The sequence below is a fragment of the Chlamydotis macqueenii genome, chromosome 1 (assembly GCF_036417535.1).
Source record: "Chlamydotis macqueenii isolate bChlMac1 chromosome 1, bChlMac1.mat, whole genome shotgun sequence".
In the NCBI taxonomy this organism is placed as follows: Eukaryota; Metazoa; Chordata; class Aves; order Otidiformes; family Otididae; genus Chlamydotis; species Chlamydotis macqueenii.
Window position 1 is genome coordinate 135,533,865 of NC_141556.1, and position 20,942 is coordinate 135,554,806.

Genomic DNA, 20,942 nt, shown 5'->3' on the forward strand with positions numbered 1-20,942 from the left:
CCTCTAATTTGGACTATGGGTTCAGTTTGAGGCAGGCAGGTATTTTGGGTGACATTAAAATATAGAAAGCCCCAGCTGCTTGTGATATGGACTTCTCTGTTTAAGAGCAATGAGACCAAGGTTTTAGTAAGATGCATTTGTGAATATTGTATTTTTGTAGAAATAGGGTACAAGCAGTATGTGGTGAGGAAGCCACACAAGAAACAATCTTTTATTTCAATGCAGCCACGTATCTGCACAGCACATTTAAATACATGTATGGTATCTGTGACAGGATCAATGCCTGTCTGTTAATACAGCTCCCAGCACAACTGAAGCCTTAGTTCAGGTGAAGGTCTAGAGCTCTATTCAGTACTATGGCACCACCACCAAATACGCTTGTGAGCTCATTCATTTTAAAAAACAAGTCATTTGAGTGTGTTTTCCCACAAGGACTCAGCCACTCACCCTTAACCACTGCCATTTTACAAAGGAAGATACTTTGTCTGCTAGCTTCAGGTTTCTGGAGTAAAGCTTTCAGAGAAAAATCTCACTTGTCAATTAGACACACTCTTCTCTTGGTCTTGCTCAAACCATACGGCTTGTTTGCATAGAGAAGTCAGTGCACAGTAAATTAAGCTGTGAACTTAATAACTCTCCAGAGATTTTATGCTATTTCTCAGCTTGAACACCTACAGAGCACTGTGCCAACTTACCTTAGAAAATACAAAGAGCTACTCCCAGTGTACAGTAGCTGTAAATCCACACACTTCTTTACTCGTATTTTAATTTTCCAGTGTGGATAAGCCAAAATATAAATGCTCATCAGAGAACTTGGGAACTTAACAAAAATTAAGCATCCAGGACATGACTGTGAAATTCAACCTTTCTGCTGCTTTCAACATAACCTCTAATGTGGGACGCTACAAGTAAAATCAGTTCACTGATGGATTAGCTGCATCCAAACTAAGGATTTTTGTAGGAGCACTTCTCAACAGTGGAGACCTTCTGAAAATCTGAATGCAGCACCAGCAGCATTCAGTAGCCAACAGCTATCAGAGAAACACCTTTGGCTATTCTCTGGGCTTTTATGCTTGAGCTATTGGTTGGAAGTCCCCTTTGAGGAAATTCAGAGGCTGGATATAGCCTCAGAATGTAATAAAAGTGTTTGTTTTAACTTGCTTTAATCTTCAGAGAAGGTTGAGGGAAATTCCAAGGAACTGAAAAGACGCAGAGTAAGTAAAGCTTTTGGACTTTAGACCTGTTAGAGCTTTAGCTAATTTTATGTGCCTTGATGTGCGCACTTTTATATCCCCTAGCAGACAGGGACTGATAAGCAATCAAGCAAGTCTGACATATGTTCCTGCAAGTCAATGAGTTCGAAGCGTATCGTGACACATTTTTCACTGTTTGTATAATCTACTGCAGTGCTATACGTCAATGAGTTGATGGCCTATTCCCATACAATTGTGGGTTGTAATTTCTTGTTCTGATTTCTGCTGTTCACAAAGTGAATTTTAATTCAAATAGGTCTAAGGATGGAAAGCACTTGGGAAACTGAGTATGGTCTCAGAGTAGAGCTGAAACTTGGAATGTTTTTAAAGTGCTTTGTGGGTTTGTTATTTGTTCATGGTTTTGCTGACATGATTTATGTTTGCCTGACCTCCTACTTTTGCATGGAGACCTCAGGCTGTTTGTGGCATACAGCTGTCACCAGGGTTGTGTGACAAGATTTTGGATTTAAAAGAAATTATCTTCCTTTATTCTACTGACACCTCTAACACTACAGCTCAGTTTCTCTACCTAATAAAATACTTATGATTGTACCTGGTCTGCAGTAGCTACCCTGAAGCTTAATCTGATGCCTGAGAAAAAACTTATTGAGCCTGAAATAAAAAATAGTATACAAATTAGAATTTAAAGGACAGAGAGAATCTGAATATAAAATTGATGCCTTTTTAAAAAGTATCATTATTTATACAACTGGATGTACCTTTATTAAGTTATCTTTGAATGCTTGTGCCTTTCGCATGCATTTGAAGTCTTTAATAAGATTTTCCTGAAAAGGCCTCCCTGTTGCATGGTGGATAAACATTAGACTTCTCAGTCTGTAGGTCTGGTAGCATTACTAACACCAAGCCTAGCTGAGAGAAAAAAGAATTGATTGACTTGCTATGGATTGATGGATGAAGAGCAACTGACTGGGTGTGCTTATTTTGTGGCTATGAGTCTTTCCCTGGTATGGTGTTTAAGCTGTACTTGTGTGAATCAAGGCCGCCATCCCATGGCTGCTCGTAGCTTAGTCTTCATGGAGATTCCAGCAATGGCTCTCCCCCTCACCATCCTCTTTGCAGGGTGGTTGTACTTAAAACAAAAGATAACACTTTCTCCTCACTGTATATTGGGTTTTGCCATGCTGTGCATTGTGTTAAACTTCTTCCCAGCTGCCAAATATCTGCAACTTTAGTTGCTTATGGCAGGTAACTTTCATAGCTCCTAGAAGTTACCAAAAGGGAGGAGAACACAGGGAACAGATTAAAACAGGAGTATGGCATAGCCAGACTGAAATGAACGTAGTATAGTCTCCCAGGCTAAAAAGTAATATTTTGGCATCATAAAATAAGTATTTTGGATGCCGCTGCATCTTTTCTTGCCAAGATAAATGCTGTAGCAGAGCTATGGCCAAGTTCATTCCTGAACATCAACTTTACTTGGTAAAGAGACAAACTGTGAGGCTAGAGTAATTAAATAGTACCGTAGTACTTCAGTATGCTGTAGTTTCTCACAGGAGATGGTCTAATATCTAATATTGTTTAGGGACCCATGATAACTTATCCTTCATAGACATTTACAGGTGCTGTCTAAAATAAGCTAACATCAGCTGCTTGCTCCCCAAGCGTTGTCTGTGGAATGGCTTTAGAGCTCTCTTAACCTAAAACTACAGTTTCTGTTTTCAATAGAAAGCCTCAGTTTATGCAAGTCAAGTAGCTGTTTGTTTGAGATGGCTTGTTGCTATGTGTCCCACTTGAAATGTTGACTTCTGCTGCCAATTTTTGCAGAGCAGTGATGTAATTATTTAACATGGATTTCTGCTGAATGTGTAACTTTCCTTGACTGCATTGTGCTTGACACTAATGAAATCTGAAGACATATCCATATGTGAAACTTAAGAGGACTGGTCTGCACAGGAACAATCTATAAATGTAAGGAAATCATCTGAGCATATAAAGTCAATACACCTAAATTACTGTATCTTCAACTCCACTGTGGGTAATTTCATTCTTGAGTAGAGTCAGAGAACATTACTGCAGAGTAAGCCAAATGATAAAATTACTTCACAACACCATGTAATAAGCTCTAATTTAGGAAGTGTGAAAACATCCTCTTGTGATTCTGGTTAGACTTAACTAAGAAACTACTTTTACTTTCCCCAACTACTCATCACCATGCAGCAGTCAAAGGTTGCTGTCTTTATCCATACAGTTGGTTCAGTTTGGATGAGCACTCTCTGACCTGTTTCAGTACAAACTTAGGCAAATCACATTTATACTTTTTTTTTTTTAAACTAAATAATGTAATTTGCACTGAAGTGTTGAAAAAGCACTTTACTGGCTGAATTGGTAGAATAATGTTTGTTAGGAACACAGGAACAATCAGCTGGATAAAGACAGGACATTAAATTTTGAGCTGCTGTGAATGAAGATTAATTTCTTCATCCTGTGTAGTTCTTGGGTTTTTACTGGCAAAGCTGGGGTTGGACCAGAATTAAAAAGAAGTTCTCTTTATCATTTACCAAAATTCCTTGAATTACATCTTGTTCTAATTGCTTTGGATTTTCTTGGAAAAATGCTTCTGCAAACATGATTGACTGTGCTCATATCACGGAATTTTTTCTTCAGAATGTGATGCCACTCTGCTTTGATGCTGCATAGATGCAGGATAATTAGAAGTGCTTTGAGTGTAGTTGAATTTATTGATTGCTAACAGCAGAAATGATGCAATATATTTATTGATGCATGCCCATTTTTGAGCCAGACCATGACCACAGCTTTGCTTAAATATGGTGATATTTCTAGCACCTACACCCAGCCAGTGATTTCGATCTATCCTGCTTTAGTCAAATAGGCTAAAAATATGTCCTCCTGCTTGAGACAGCTTATGTGTCTAAGGAAAGAGATGAATACACGCAGACCAGAACACTAATTACATTTATGAATAGTCATGTTATACCCTCTAGCATAGCCAAGTACGGCCACATGATGGAACCCCTAAATGTACAAAACTGCTTTACCAATATGCCTTGTAAAAAGAGAAAACACTATTAGGTATCATTTCCTCACTGACAGTGATAGAAACTACTAGTTATTCTATTATTAGTGTATATAATTTTCATACGGAGAACACATGGGTGGTTGATTTTGGACAACCAAGTTGTTATATTAATGTTGCAATACAGCCAGTAGGTGGCAATAGCTATTTAATTTAGTAAACCAATGCAGCTATCTGGCTCGTGTTCTGGTGCCCATGTTAGCTTGAGCCTTACAAATTAAATCAGTCCCCAAGAGTCTTATCCAGTGTATTTTCAGCTTTATAGTGGAAGTACCTGCTGTGCAGTCAGGTACTCATTTGTCAGAGCAGTCAGAGCTGGGACTAAATTTAAGTTCTAGTCTGCTATTCTGCTATGTATTATATATATTATCTCATTAGGAACTTCCTTATGTTACATACAAATCTATGATGTGTTCTAAAGCAGCTATGAACAAATACTTTGCCAAGGCCTCTCTTTCTATACTATGTATGTACCCCTTTGTACTTATATTGAGAGAGATACCAGAAAGCTGTAGATATGCATATATATGCACATTTGGATTACAAATGTAATATCATATAAGATATAAAATTACCTTTATTTTCTGTGGATGATGCAGAATGTTATTTTCTATAGGATACGAAGAAGGAAGAGTTTGTGTACAGTCCTTGAAAAAGATGAGAGTACAATAGCTGTCAGGCTCAAGAGTGCTTAGAACAAAGTCATTAGGTATTTCCTCAGATTAGTGAGACATTACTCTCATAAAGCATTATGTCAGAGTTTTTGGCACCACTGGTGTCCGTAACTGCTCAGAAGTCCATGGGAAAAACAAAAGGTCTGGTCCTTGACTTAACAATTGATTAGTTTTGTTTTCTTCAAATAGACATCAGGTGACTCTGCTGTTTGGACCAACTGTTCAGTGTATCTTTAGCCAGAAATTCAATATGAGGTGAGAATGAAAGAGAATGTCCATGAGAGAAGAGGATAAACAAGAGGCAGATGGTCCATGAGTGAATCTTGCAACGCCAGACAGTGGATTAACATGCTTTTTTAAAGTGCTACTTCATAACCTTAAAGCAACTGAGAGAAGTTACACTTCCACTAGCTAGAGAACGAGAAAATTTATTCTGGTCTTCATCAGAACATCTCCCATTTGCTGAACTACTGTAGGAGCTGTCTAAAAAGTGACCTATCTAACAGCATTTGATTACTGCTCTGCAAGTAGAGGGAAGCACAGAAGTGCCATGTCCCTGCATGGCTTTATCAAACCAGTTACCAGAGCGATCAGCTCTGAGTCAGAGCTAGGAAGCAGGTAAGACTCATAAGAAAACCATTTGAGCGGTTAACCATTTGCCCAGTTGCAACAATGCATCAAAGCTGCTTCTTCAATCACTGGATAGCCCCAATGACTAAAGTGCTGTGATGGGTTGTGCTCTACACAAAGAAGCAGCTCAGACGCTAGGAGCTTTGCTATGGAAAGGACGGTAAGTCTGTCAACGGTTTACGGGATCAGAAGGGAAGTCACAAAGGCAGACGCGGTAGTAGGAGTCTGCTATGGACTCTCTAGTTAACAAGAGAGGGTGAACAAAGCCTTCCTTAAAAAACATTAAGAAGTCCCCTGATCACAGGCCCTGATTCTCATGGTGGGTCTTGAACCACTCTAACATCAGCTGGGTGGACACTATAGCAGGGTGCAAGCAAGTAGTGAGATTTCTGGAGTACATGTGGGACAAATGTATGATTCAGGTGCTGGACAGACCAACTTGATGAGGTGCTCTGCTGACTTTCTCTCCTGAATATGTAAAAACCAGTACAGAATGGGAAGGCTGATAGCAGTCTTGGCTGCAGTGACCATAAAAACATCCTGATGGACTTAAGGAAGGGGGATAACAGTCTAAAGACCCTGGACTTCAGGGGTTTGTTCAGGGAACTAGTAGGAGGGATCTCATAAGAGGCTGAAGGGCAAATGAATCCAGGAGAACTGGTTGACCACTGAGAATATTCTCTTTAAATCAGAAGAAAAGAAAAAAAAGCTTAAAGAAAATGAGCAGATGTAGCAATAAGTCATCTAGGCTAAACAGAGAACTCTGGACTGAGCCTAGACACAAAAATTAAATGTATAGAAGGTGGAAGCAGGGTCAAGCTACCCATAAGAAATATGGAAGCATCACTTGAGTGAGCAATATGGGCCCACTGCTGAACAAGTTGGACAATCTTGGGCCAAAAAACACAAAAAATATTAAATGTCTGCTTTGCTTTGGCCTTTACTAGTAAGGTCTCCTCTTAAGTTTATCTGATTCCTTTTTCTAGTAGCAAAGTAGTGTCCCAGGAGCTAAGTCCTTCTCATGGATGGTGGGAGAACAGAGAAGCTGGTCCCATCTGTCTTAATTTTTTCTTTAATTGAAAACTTTGATAATTTCTTGGAGAGAAAAAAATCTCAAACATATTCACAAAATAGGGATATTCTTCCCCAGCCATTTTATCTTGTAGAAAAGATGGTGATCTTTGCTCAGCCATGCTGCCAGAACTCTTCCTTTTTGTGAACGGAAATTATGGTTGCTGTGAAAGTGCCACAAATAACATGGACGGTTGGCAGCACAGAATCATTATTGCTTGTTGAGTAAACATTTTCAAGCAGAGAATAAATAAATCCTCATCATAAATGAGGATTTGGAGAGGGGTAATAGAGAACTGTGTTAGGATATTGTTGCCGTTCTAAATGTGCCTGCTACCAAGCTATAGCAAAATTAACTAGCACGACTACTTTTCTCCGCACAAAGGGTGGATCAGAGCAGGCAGATGTGGGGCATCTGTGTCTAGGAAGGGGGAAAATGTGATTATCAGTCAGGAAGGTGCAGGAGATAAGGATTTCTCTTCTGCTTTTCATTACAGACTTCACTTTGAGCTGCTGACCTCAGCATAAATTCAGCTGGCAGAGAAAAGACCCTTACATATCTCATTTCCAAAAGCTTCTATTGTGTTTCAATATGTGATGGTACTGGAATATATGTAAATATTGCAAAAAAGTCACATGGTATCTCCTGTCACTGCAGGAGAGTTTTCTTAAATTTTACACCCGAATGAACAAAATATTTGGGAGTTTGCTGATGACTGATATCTCTGAGAGTATGACAGTAAACTCCTACCCTGTCCTTAAAGCAGCAGCCGGATTGTGCTGGTACCAGTTCCTGCTCTAGAGCTGGGAGTTTGCAGGCTTGAATTCACACTTTGCAAAGCTCTGGAGAAGTGACAATTTACAAAAGGTTGCAGGAGATGAAAGATGACCTTTAATAAACTGCACAGCGTACTGTACAACTAGGATGAATGTCCATATCGGCTGATGACCTAGAGGTAGCAGCCCAGATTGTGTCTTGGGCACCTGATGGCAGGATTGTCCCAGTGCATGACCTTTTTATTTGGGAATTCACATTTCTAGGGGTCCTTAGGAGTGCAAAACCCCTCGCTTTAAGGCATGATTGAGACTGCAATTGATCATTCAGGCTTTTGCCTCTGAAAGTGCAAGGTGTTTGCTTTTTAGATAAACCTCTTTCTAGGTTTTCTATGGATAGCAGTTGACTGACGGTGAATTTTTGCTCCCCTGTCCCACTAATGCTCAGAGACTTTCATTCTGAGCTATTTTATGTGACCAGGAAAAACAAAAATAGACTACTGAAGGCTGTGTCTATTTTGCTAAATAAAACAAGATCTTTTCTTTCTGAACCTTAGCTCTGTGCCCAAGAGTATGGACTGGCTCAGGCCCAAATGGCTTATGGCCAGCCCCCTCCAGACCACATCTCTTGGCGTCAGATAGTTGGGGAGGTGCAAACCTGACAGGAGGAAGAGGCTCCTAGTTAGGCAGCGTGAAGTCCAGTGCTCAAGCCTGCTCAGCCTGTTTTTTTTTCCTTTTATTTAGAAGTGTTAACACACCTTAGGAGAGCAGACAACAGCTGTGCAACAGGCTGCAGAGGCACATAAAATGCAATTTCTGAATGGATTTCTCCTTCTTTCAGGGAAGCATACAGAGAAAGTAGGGGTCAATGCAAGCTCAGTCGGGTTATCCCTAACCAATGACTGTTGTATGACTAGTGCGTCTTACACTCAAGGACTGTGGTAATGATCAAATTATTTTTCTTATTTAAGAAACCCTTTTGTATTAAATGAGATGGTTAATTCACTAGGACATGTTTAATGTGGTGAAATTTGCACTCAATTGCAACATCTGGAAGCTAGTATTACAGAATGAGTAAGTTGTACTATGAACTGAGACCTGCAGAGACATGCGGGTGCCGGAGTGTCTCCCCTCCAAGTGAGTGCTGTGGTCAGTTTGACTGGTGGTGGCTGGTGCCCAGTATATGCAGCTCAGAACTAAGTCTCCAGGCATCCACTAAGATGCATGCCAGTAAACAATGTAGTCTATTTGCTCCTCTAATGATGAATGATTTCTTCACCAGTCTTCTAGAATGAAGTATTTATTGAGCTACCTGATCTTGTTGTAGATGTCCCTGCTCATCGCAGGGATGGTTGGACTAGATGGCCTTTAAAGGTCCCTTCCAACCCAAATGATTCCATGATTCTATGATTTACCCTCTTGCACTGCTTCCAGATTTAGGGGCTTTGTAAAAACCTGTGTTAGAACTGCTGTAATTTGTAATACATCAGTAGGGTGCAACTCAGTTTCTTCTGTTTATGATAGAGTGTGGACTGAAAGCCAAGCAGATAGTAAAAGTACATTTCAAAGCAAAGAAATCCATATATGTAAGTGAAGCCAATTAGTGCTAAGGTGTAATCAATCCTATTTGACCAGTGAATAAACTCACTAAGTAGCTAACAGCGAAGAAACTGGAGTTTCTCTATGCATGCAAGAAGAAATCTATTGCATAGAAATTACAGAGCTTTTTTCCCTGTGGATTTGTAGGGGAAAAAAGCCTTACACTAGCTTCACATATGCTACTAAAGATCAACATCTTGTATTTCCTTTGCGTATTTGTTTTCTGTTCTTATAAGAGGCAGCTGCCTTAGGAAAACAACCCAAGTGGTAGATCTGGGCAGAGAAACTCTTACCTACACCTCAGTTTTCTTCCACAGGACTCCTAGTGACTATTGCTTTGCTAATGCAGGAGCTGAGCTGTAAAAGCAGCTTTGAGCATGCGTATGAGACGACAGCCCTCATTTACCCTTGCTTGGGCCAGTCCACTCTTATCCCTTCATTTTAATAACTAGGTTCCCTGTGGGGCAGGATCCTTGCCAAGCCTTATAGAAGCTGCCCTTATGTTGACGCTTTTGTTTTCCACATAGACTTTTTTTTTTTGCTTGGATATTTGTTTTAATACTGCCTCAGATTTCCATTATTTCAATATTTGTGTGTCTCAGTCTTAGATGATTTTTTTCCTTCAGCTTCCATATGAAATGGGGAAGGCTTTGTGTTTTTTTTTTATTTTCAAATCCTAGTTGCATGGAGAGAGACCAGAAGCACGGAGATTCTATCGCTCAGATTCCCAAACACAGTGAGGTGCCTGACTCATACATGGCAGAAATTCCTCTATGTGTTGGAGTGTCTGAGCGTGACTTGGTTGGAAGCAGGCAGAAAGCACGTGGCCGACTGGGGAATCTGGACCATCAATTGGCCTCCTGTGTCTCCAGTGAACATGGGCTTGGACAGCAGGCAGTGAAAAGCTGTTTGACAGCAAGAAGTGGAGACAGCAAGCAGGAGGGTTTGGAGAGACTGCTACATCTCAGCCTAGGGTCTTTAATGGGTGTAACCTGATCCTCTCCTTCAGCATGGCAGTACCTTAACCCATGAATTATTATATTGCACTCACAGAAGGCAGTTCATTGGGAGATACGAAAACTCAAAATAGAGTTGCATTTTCAGAAACTGTGAGGCAAAGGGAAAGGAAAGAATGTTCATACCAAACATTTTAAAGACATATGTATTGGTGTCATTACTCCCAGTTTCTGACTCAGTGAGAGCGTATGTGTATGAAGTGAATTTTCCCTGAAGTTCACTGTTCTGACTGCACTTGCTGAATGAATTTTGTTAATCTTCACTTTAAGCATAAGAGCACATCTGCTACAGTCTTCACACATCTTGCTTTTCCTTTTGACCCACAAAATATTCCCTTTAATTATACCCCATTTAGTTGGTCTGTTTTGATTCTGAAGATGACAATATAAAAAAAATTAAATGAATTGGGTCATACAAAGTTTTTAAAAGAAGTTTCTGGAGGCTTGAACAGGGGAATAAAGCCTTATGAACAGTCTGGCATTTTGATGGAACAAAAAGTTCACTAAAAATATATTGTGAAAAGTAAAAATAATGTAGATATCTCTGTTGTACTTCCTTGCTTTTGTTTAAGTTTAAGCCAACCTTTTGGAAATGGGATTCATCTCCAGAACAGTGCTCAGAGTATATAATCTTCATACATTGTGGACTAATGGTATTAGATAGACCCTATTCAAATTAACAGAAGCTTCACTGAACAACAGTGCCTAGTCTATCCTATATTTTAGTTGCTTCTACCTCTCAGCCAGAAAACACGAATGTGTATCTGGTGAAAATGTGTTTGGTCCTCAATAACCATTTTAGTTCAAGAAGATCCATCTGTCTTCCCTTTTACTTATGCATCTTCACCACTGAAAGAGAGTTCAAGGAAAATGAAGTTTCAGTTTTCAAAAATCTGATGCCTAAGAATGATTATGTGGCTTATGTGGCAAAACAGGCAAAAAAAGCAGCTGAATATTTTGTGGCTTAATTTCAAGATTACTATCAGTATTATAAAGAACACAGTTGGGTTTTAATTATTGTCTTAGTACAACCAAGATGATCTAATAAAGCTGATTATTTTGTTGTTTGCTATTACTTTTTTCTTTAAAATAAAAGCAAAAGTATATTTCAAAATTGTGGTAACATATTCTTTTAATTACAAACTACTTCAATTAATTTCTTTATAAGCTCTACTATAACTAGTTCAAATTAATTCCTAATTATTGCTCATAACATCTGGATGTTGTTGTAGTGCATGTGGCCTATGAAAACATACGCTTAAATCAATCATATTCTGAAGCTTCACACGGATGGCACTAATATTCTGCCAAAACCAGAAGAAAGTGGATGTCTCTGCTGATTCCATCCTAGCCAAAACATGCACGAGGTGTGATGTTAGGTTCTTAACAAAAGAGAGAAAAAAAAAAATAATACTGCCACACTGGAAGTCCTACCCACAGCAAATCCTGCCCACAGCTTTCATCCTTGAAATACACATTTTAAAATGTGATGTGTAATAAAAGGTGAATGGTAATATTGTTCTGCAGATGGGAAAAACTGAAGCACAGAGGCTGAAATACGTCAGACAGTAATACAGTGGCAGAAGCAGTAATGAAACACAAATATCTTGTTCTTTCAATTTACTGTGCAATTTATTCAAAGGATTTGGGGCAGGACCTTCTGCAATGTTTCAGGCTGATAAAGGTTGTGTCAACATTAAACTCACACTTGCACACTTGTGCAAACCCCAAAGGCCCATGACACCCCTTTACTTGCTTTTGGAGCCCTCCCAGCACCCCTGGAGCTTAGAAGGGAGCTGGATACCCATCTGTGGGTCCAATGGCAAATCACAGCTGAGAAGCAGCGTAAGAAAGAGTTTCTAGCTGCCTCTCAGCTGTGTGGTTCCTGGCTAAGACTGGAGCCCATCTGTGCAAGCCTCCTCCTTCACGTCTGTCCTGGCAGCAGGCAGTGGTCTCTGCTTGGGAGCAGTGCCACTAGCTGTGCCTTCCAGGAACAGAGGAGGATGGATGCCATGGGTCCTTGCAGGCACACGAGTCACCCTGTGGGCCCCGGCCACAGAGACAAGACTAGCGCAAAAAGGAAAGTAAGGAAATGGAGCATCCGCAGTGAACACCTGGTTTAACAGCCATGAACTGTTCAAATAACAGTGTCTGCATTCATAATATGATGCGTGTTTTCTCTTTAATATCATTCTCCTCAAAGATGTTACTTTTAGGACTTTTTTACACCCTTTGGGTTCAAAACTTACAGTCGGCTTAAAATAAGCATTGATTCTTCTGCTTTTTTGTCTGGATGAGAAACCAGTGACATGAACTCTTTTGTGATAGGCTCCTGATATGACCTTTCCAGTGTGGCCTGTACCAAGAAAGTAGTGGAAATCTTAGGAGGAAGTCCATGAACTTTTCAACTTTGGTCAAGCATGTCATTGTGTGTATTTTTTGCATGTCAACCTTCCACCCATCCATCTTAGCTTCTTCTTGATCCCAGAAGTCAACATGTGCTTGAAAATGTCACCCTTGGAGCGCAGCCTGTTACCAAATGACCACTATTTATTTTCATTTTCTCCTTAGAGCTTATTGAACATGCCTTTTTTCTGCAGGTGACCAGCAATAATAATCACTGCCTCTCCAAGAACATGTGAGTAAACAGCACTAGGCTGTTGCCGTTCTTTATATGCGTTGTACTGGGGAGAAACGGAGAAGGACACCACTTAAACAGAAGACTGGTAGATTGTTTTGGTGAATTCAAGGCACTGTGCAGCAGAGTGATATCATCTGTGTAATTTAAGGGATGGTTTTGCTAGTGTCCTTGTCATACGTGGCTGCACAGAGAATTGCTTCCCTGCTCCTGTTCACAGCTGCACGTATGTGCAAAGCTTGTCTTCATCACCAGCCAGCCATACAGCAAGGGAAGGGCATGGGAAAGGCTCTCCTCCTGATTTTCCCGTTTTCCCTTAGCAAGAGGAGGTTCCTGTGTTTGCTCAGCTGGGGAGAGTTGCCCCAGGCCTTCCTAGGTCCCCTGCTGAAGTGGCACCAGGATGTAATGCTCAGCCCACCGGCTCTTCCCAGCAGGAAGGTGGTGGCAGCTCCTGCTTTCTGAAAGCAAGGATGTTTTGCGGCACAAATAGCAAAGCAAGAAGTGAGTATTCAGAGCCGAGATTCTGAGCTGAAGCTCAGGCTCTTTTTGGAGATGTTTTTATTTGCAAAGGACAGAGGTGTTTCACAGCACCTTGGTGCTCTTTGTTCAGGGTTTCTCAGCGACTCCAGAGGAAATGTCTGGGAAGGAAAAGCAGCTTTTGCTGACAGCTTGGGATGTGAAGCTCAGGCCGGATCCCCTGTCGTTTCAACATCCTCCTGGAAGGGGCAGCTTGTCTATCTAAAGCTATGCAAATCGTCTGGACAAAGCTCAGCGTAGCTGATTCCAGTGAGTCTGTATGGGTGACCAGTGCAGCCTGTGGTCCTTACCTGATGCCCTCCACCTCCAATGAGAGGTACAGATTACAGATTACACAAAAAATGGGGGGAAACAGTCTTCCTTTTCGAAAAAAAAATTCCCGTTGGAGGCGGTTTCCCCTCCTCCAGCAGCCTGCGGTACAGATCCCGGGGACCACCTACCCTTATCCCAGGGCCCGGGCAGGCTGCCACTCCCCTCCCCCTTCCCCGCTCCTCTCGGCCGGGAGCCGCCACCGCCCCGGGGTGCGCAGGCCGGGGACGCGACAGGGCTGCAGAGCCCTGCTGAGATAACAGGAAACGGGAAGAAAAACCCAAACCAGAGCTCGGAAATGCTTCGGGAAGCGACTTTTCCTCGAAAGAGAGGCCTGCCCCCCCCGCCCCCGCCTGGGCCCCGCCCTGCTCTGGACCAGCGGTGCGCCGCCGCCGGCCAGCAGGTGGCGCCCAAGGGCGCGGAGTCGCCGGGGGTTCCGGTCGCGCCCAGCCCGGGGGGGCGGGGTCTCCGTGGGGCCGTCCCGAGGGCCGGGTCCGGGCTGGGGCGGGCCGCGGGGGCGCGATGAAACCCTCTGGGGTCCCTCCCCCTCTCCGGGCCGGGCGTGGAGGCGGGTCAAGGAAGGGTGGGCAGGGCGCCCCCGGGAGCCCTTGACAAAGGCAGCTCGCCCCTGCGTCCGGGGGAGGAGGCGGGATCCCGGAGGAGGGGGGGAGGGAGGGGCGCGGGGTGTTTCGGAGGGGAGGGGCGCTCCCCTGCAGGGGGACGTGTTTTGCTCTGTAGCTTTGTCATTGTGGCGTCGTGGACTCGGAGGGAGAGAAAGGAGACGGTGCTTGCGGGGTAGAGGGGAAGGGGGACCGGCCGCCCCCCTCCCCCGGCAGCAGCTGTACCACGTCCGGGGACATCTTGGGAGGAGGGCGACCCTGCAACATTCGCGCGTGTAAACACCCTGCGGAGAACTACATACACGGCTGTGTGTGCCCACGCATGTGCAGACGTACGTGTCCGTGCCGGGTGGGAAGCGGCGGAAGGGAAATCACAGCCGCGCAATAAAAAGAAGCCGTTTTTCTGCAGTGAACCGTCTCCCTTTTTATTTATCGATAATGCATAGAATCCAGTAGACATCCCCCCGAGAGCCCCGGCTGTTGTCGCCGAGGAGGGGTATCCCACTCAGGACAGTGTCCAGTGGTTCGCTCTGTCCTGGAACCGGTACCTCAGCAGCCGCTGCGGCGAGGAGAGCTCGACAGCCATCGCTGCCTGCCGTCATAGTGCCTTCTCCGCGCGGTCATTCATTGTCAGCCGTCCAAAAAACAGCCAGCCACAAGCTTTGCAAGCCGCCGCCTTTCCCCGAGTACGAGAATTTCCGTATGTCTCAGTACCCAGTATGCCAAGAAAAGGCACAATCTTTGATGCGAATTCCTTCAGACTTTAGTTTCCATCTTTGGCCTAAAGCCCCTGAAAGCAAATAGTTTGCATGTTTTGTGAGGTGGCAGGTTTGGTTTTTTGTTGGTTTTTTTTTTTGTAACTGCCGACTCTTTTATCAGTATATTTACACTCTGCCCTTTAATAGCATTTGTTAAGATTAGCACACACACTGTAATATTTTCCCCATTATCTAAGCTCAGCAGCCTCATTAATAGCTGGGTTAATCCCCCACACCTCTAAATATCTGAAACAAAGAAAGCAATAAGTGTGTAAGTTGATCCTATTTCCTCTTCCTTTGCTTAGTGCAGCAGTGAAAATCGGAGAGCTTGCAGCGTTTGGGTGAAACCAAAGAATGCATTGCCCTTCTTTACTAAGGCTCACTTGCATGTATCTTTTTAATCTGATGTAATATGGATGAAAGAAATACTCAGCTACTGCAGAGGTTTGCAATTATTACTTAGTCCATAAGCTATAACCCAAGAAAAGGGAGAAAATTTCTAAGACAATTTTTTCAACAATTCTGTGTATGTAAAATGCATAAGCTGCTCTCTGACCCATGTTTCTTGTAAGTGTGGCAAAATGGTACCGAGTGAAAGGTATAAACTGAGTGCAGCAGGCCAGCAAGTATTTTTTTTCCTCTAATCTGCTTAAGGAGCCTTATGTGCTTTGTCTTTGTCCCCTTTTTCTTGGCGTTTAGGATGCTCCTATTTCAATGGCATCTTACTAAGTGTCTGACTTTTAAAGATCCCTTCTGACCCAAACTATTCTATGATACTATGATTATTTGTCCCTAAGGTGTAGAGGGCCAGAGGGCAGATCAGCTACCATGCTGAAGAATGGTGATCATCTTAGGCCCCTGTTTTTGGGCCTGGGATTTATCAGTATGAATTAGGCACCTAAATTGCACATACAGGTAACAGGACAGGTGCTTAGAGATGGCAATCAGAACTGCTCATTAAATGGAAAAGCACATGAATGTTAGCAGACAGACACGATGAAGTATAGGCACCTATCACCAATTTACTATCCTGCAGGATACTCAGACCAAAACCAGGCTCAGCAGGGGATTAAAGTCATCCCCCTGGACGCAAGTGATAAAACCAGGCATTTATTTTCAAAGTAACCAGAGGTAATGGTAGTTTTTTATACAGCATCTCCCTACTTGCCTGGGAGAACTTGCCTGGAAAATGGGAGAGCTGGGGCCTAAGGGGAAACGCCCAGGCTGCCGCCGGGAGGCTGGGGATGCTGCTGAGGCTGTCCCGCTGTGGAAAAAAGCAGTTGAAGGCTCAGAGAGGAGGAACGCGTGGGAACAGGCTTTGTAGTTCAGGCTCTGTAATACTCTGGTGAAAACACTTAGCAAGGGTGTAGGGACCGAAGTTTCAGTCTCAAGTGTGCCTGTGTGTCTGTCGTTTGATGCCTTATTCAATGCACAGCAGTTATTAAATCTGGGACCACAATTAAGATCTCCTACTCCAGCTTGTCCTTAATTTTCCCAGGTTTTTTTTTTTATTTTCCTTTTAATGAAACAGAATTGTGTCTATGGTGCCTTCTGCTTAATAAAATGCTGTCGATGTGTGCTGGTGTTTGCTGAGCATGCCTGTCAGCTTGGGTCCCCTGGGGAACGTAAACAGCAGGACTCGTTTGTAAGTCTGCAAAGGGTGGTAAGCGCTGAGAAGCACAGCTTAGCCAAGGCGGTTGCTTATCTGGGCGTGCACAGTGCTAGAATATTAGGCTGGCAAGTATAAAAATAAAATGGCTTCTACAGTGGATGTGATTTTTTGGGTGTTGGTATATAAATTCCATCTAAATTTTACAGTAGTCTGTTCAGTTCACAAAGCTTCAGAAGCATTCAGAGCCAGGTATCATACAAGAGAGTCTTTGCACTTCTTATATTTTCTTACCAGCATTTGTATCTCCTTTTCTTTGTTCCCTTATGCAGTTTCTTATGTGGGTGTGAGAACTATGTGATATGCTCCACCTGCCATATGGAGCAGAAGTCTTGAATGTATCTGTCTTCTGTATTAAATCTCAGCTGAAAAGCCCCATTTGCTGCCTTGTCTGACTTCTTCAGAGACAGTGTTGCTTCTCTAATCAGTTTTCTAACAACGTCATTTTTGGGGTGGGGGCAGGGGGGTGTACAATCTGCCTCAGAGCTAATGGGCAAAAATGTCTGTAGGGATCTCATTCATGTGACTGTTTGCTCTCATTGTGACTGGATGTGATAAGGATGCTCGGTCACGCCGGTGCGGGAGCTGGACCCTGTCCCTCAACCAGCCCTAAAGGGAGTGTTGCACCAAGACAAGCAGCAGGACGTTCTGCTTTGACACCAAGTGAGTGCTGAGTCCAGAGAAGACAATGCTGCGAAGAAGCGGTGACCTTGTAGCTGTCTCGTTTGGGGTCCAGTTCCAAGACATCTGTTAATTTAAAATTGGCTGTGAGAACTGTCGGAGCAAATGGCTTGGAAACGAGGTGCCATAATGGGAAAAAAACCCGATGCTATATAACACTGCTGGTTCAAAAAATCTTCTTAAAACCCACCACCCCCGCTTCTTTCGCAGCTACAACACGCTCTGTCATTGTCTGTGTCTCCCATGCACGGGGTGATGAATCGCCATTTTAGGCAGGCGGTTTATGGCTCATAAATACTTGGGTGTGTCAGACTGTAATGGATCCCTTAGGAATGACAGTACTGTTTGGGCAGTGGCTGAACACATCCCTCTGAATTCCCATCCCTCCAGCATAGAAAATGGATTTTAATGGTCACAAACAGATGGTGTTCATGAAAGGGAGGAAAAAAACCCGGATTATAGCTCATGTCAGACAGAGTGGAGAAAATAATCTGCGATATTTAAAGCTTTATTTTATTAGAAGCAGGAATATAGCTTCAAGCAGTTCTAGTACAATTAAAAAAATTTAACTATTATTACAAACAATAAGTAGATCTTAAAAGACAAAGCAGTTCAGGTCAAACTAAGTAAGAAGAAGCTAAACTCCAAGAATGGGCCTATATTTTAGCTTGCCTTTTTTTCTTTGTTTTATTCAGATTAATGGGATTTGCTTGCCCTAATTCAGCTGTGAGGCAGCAGAAAGAGTTATACCAAAGTGTCCTGCATCCCAGGAGAATGTCACTAACAGTACCTCAACTTTTTGAGCATTATCTAAGTCCCTTAGAGATCTAGTTCTTTGCATTTATTAGAAAGGCCAGGAAAAAAAAAACCCACAGTCTTGCATCACCCTGAAATAATTATTTTAAACAGGGTACTGCACTGAAAATTCACTGATCCTAGCAACTTTGGCTCAGATGCTTGTTCAAGCCTCTAGAGAGCACATAAACACCCATTAATGCATATTTCATGTGTAATACAGTGATAAATACAAGGCCTATTACTGATTGTGTCTCAGACACATAAGACTTAAATTTCACTGTAGACCCTTAACTTTCTGAGTGTGATCTATTAAAAAAACAATCCATATAATGCCTTAGATGTTTGTTTCCATTATCATCTCCAATCACTATCAGCAAACGCACCCAGAATCCTGGGAGCCAGGATCAGAGCCCATAACATTTGGTTCTTCGTGTGTTATGGTGGCGAATTTAGTGATGATATATGCTCTTTCTGATCCTGTGAATCTTTCATTCCTGCCTTTGTGCATGCCCTGTTTCAAAAGGGTTAAATATTGTCTTTGTTCTTCCACTTTACCCAACGGAGGGCATAAGATGGTGGCTAAGGTATGTCTTCTGAAGTACCGGGTGCTCTTCTGAATGCCATTTGACTTGATGATGCACAGGGAGCTTAAAGGTGAATGATAGCATCTCCTCATTAAGATGTGTTTTAAAAAGTAAAGATACATGTATATAAAGCAGTAACAGGTATCCAAGCATATTTGTAGACTTTCTGTGAGAAACCTTTCTTCTGCACCGGCATCTCTTGGAGGGTGGCAGAAAAATTCACATACTTCTTTTCACTCCTTGCTTTTCGCTGCCACGTGTTGCATATTACAAAACTAAATTTCTAAATGCTTAACACTGTGCAGGGATTTTAGACTATGATATCCATTCCTAGGATCCGGTGGCCAAAACATTTTCTAGTTCCAGCCTGGTGTATGTCTCTGGAGTCAAAAGGGAGGTAAAATATTTTTGCCTACTCTGATGTCAGACAAAGCTTCCAGTGAAAAATGTGAAATCAAAGGAGAGCTGAGATGGGACCTTGGACTATGAGATGAGCTGGAGAGGGTTTGCTACCCTGGCAAGTTGCTGCAGTGTCCTGTGATGCCTCGCTGGCATGTGGGAAGGTCCAGTGCTGGCCTGTTACGGCTCGACTGAGCAGTGATTTGGTTTTCATTCCAGAGTGTGTAGTCTATGAGAATTGCAGGCCATTTCCTTGGTATAAGGGGGAAAACTAGAGGAAGGGTGTGATTAAACTACCAAAGTGATGGATTTAGCTGGTTGCTGTGGTCCTGGCTGGTGGCCAGCAGCACTGGGAAGCTGCAGTGGGCAGCCTGGAAGTGCAGGAAACACAAGGACATGGAGGAAGCAGATAATGGGCAAATAAATTAAATGGCATATGGGAAAATGCAAGAAGAAATTAATATTATGGAGACACAGTGTTCTTTGTCACAATCTTTTATACGAATCCTCTTGTAGAGTGGATAATGGCACGAAGGGGAGAATTAGCTTTCAGAGTCAAAACAAAAAGTGCAAAATATTTTTTGTGAAATGGTCGAGGGATCTTTATGCCCTGTAAGAGAACACAAGGATGTGGCCTCCAGCTGCATCTGCAGGGAGACGTAAGAAGCAACTGGGACCGCAGCTTTGTCAAGCTTGTACCAGAGAATCTTAATTTCTTCACAGGGCTTTTTGTGAGAGTTGCAATAGACAAAGGCCCAATATTCATCTCTCTGGCCCTGAACCAAGCGTGTTATAGTCGATTCTCCGTCTTATTAACCTCCTCTGAGCTCCGCTGGGAGCCAGTTACTGACATTTGCGCTGTGCTTGGAATGCGAGTATCAGCATGTTAAATCACCACTAGCGTACAGTGTTGCCAGCTTCTCTTTTTTTTTTTTTGTGAAGAAATAATCACAATGTCTGAAGTATTCCTTGAAGTCTGTGCTTCTGAATCCGTTTGAGTATGAATATCTCAAAATTCCTTAAAGAAGGAAAAAAAAGAAAGAAAGAAAAAGAAGTTGAAAATACGAACCAAATGCAAAAATCAAAAGAGAACTGAACAATAAAAAATGGAATATGCTTTTTGACGCTCATGATTTTTGTGGCATGGCCAATCACTTTTCAATGGTTGGGCTTGGCAAAAGTGGAAAAATTACAGAAAAGTGTGGACAACATTTCCTGCAAATCTTTCTAAGGGAAGAAAGAACTGAGGAACAAAGGGGACATGAGAAGGTCTTTGTCTTTTTCTCAAGGGTAAACATTGCCTGTCATTGTGTGAAACAGAAGGCAGCAGTGTATGCCTGGTGGCCCTCAGAGCTTCAGGCCATTTCGGTGGTTATTGAACCGCCATGGCTGGAGCCTTGGAGAACAGTATATGTTGGGTAATAACTGCGGGGCTGGTCTGTGTGATCTGGGCAGCTGTCCCTTCCAGGCTCTGCCGAGACAACCGACTCGTTTCACTGAACACCCCTCTGATGGTAATAACTTCTAGTCCCAGCTAACTGAAAATGGATGGAAACCAGTGACCTGGAGGTGAAAGGTGCCACATCCCATTCCAGTGCCCTGAGTCACTCGTGCTTGCCTTACAATGAGCTTTCTGTGCCGCTCCAAGGGATGCTTTTGCTTTGCTGCTCTCCAGCACTACTTGTGAGCTGTGGTGAAAACAAATGAACTGCTTTCCTCAAACTCTTCCCCTATGGCCCCTTGTTTATTTTAAAGGGCATAGTAGCACATAATGCATAGCCTAGGACCGTATTGCTGATTATAAATATCACCTTGCTTTGGCTTCTCGCACCTTGAAAATTCAGATCTTTGCTGAAGCCTGGACACTGTGCAGCTCA

General features: G+C 42.7%; 1 long non-coding RNA gene across 1 annotated transcript; it reads left to right on the top strand.

Moving 5' to 3' along the window:
- The first annotated feature begins 13,086 nt into the window (after positions 1–13,086).
- Positions 13,087–14,681, top strand: LOC147602288 (uncharacterized). The gene is made up of 3 exons (XR_015257653.1): positions 13,087–13,211; positions 13,321–13,563; positions 14,295–14,681. It is a non-coding gene; the product is annotated as an uncharacterized LOC147602288 (long non-coding RNA).
- Positions 14,682–20,942: the final 6,261 nt, after the last annotated feature.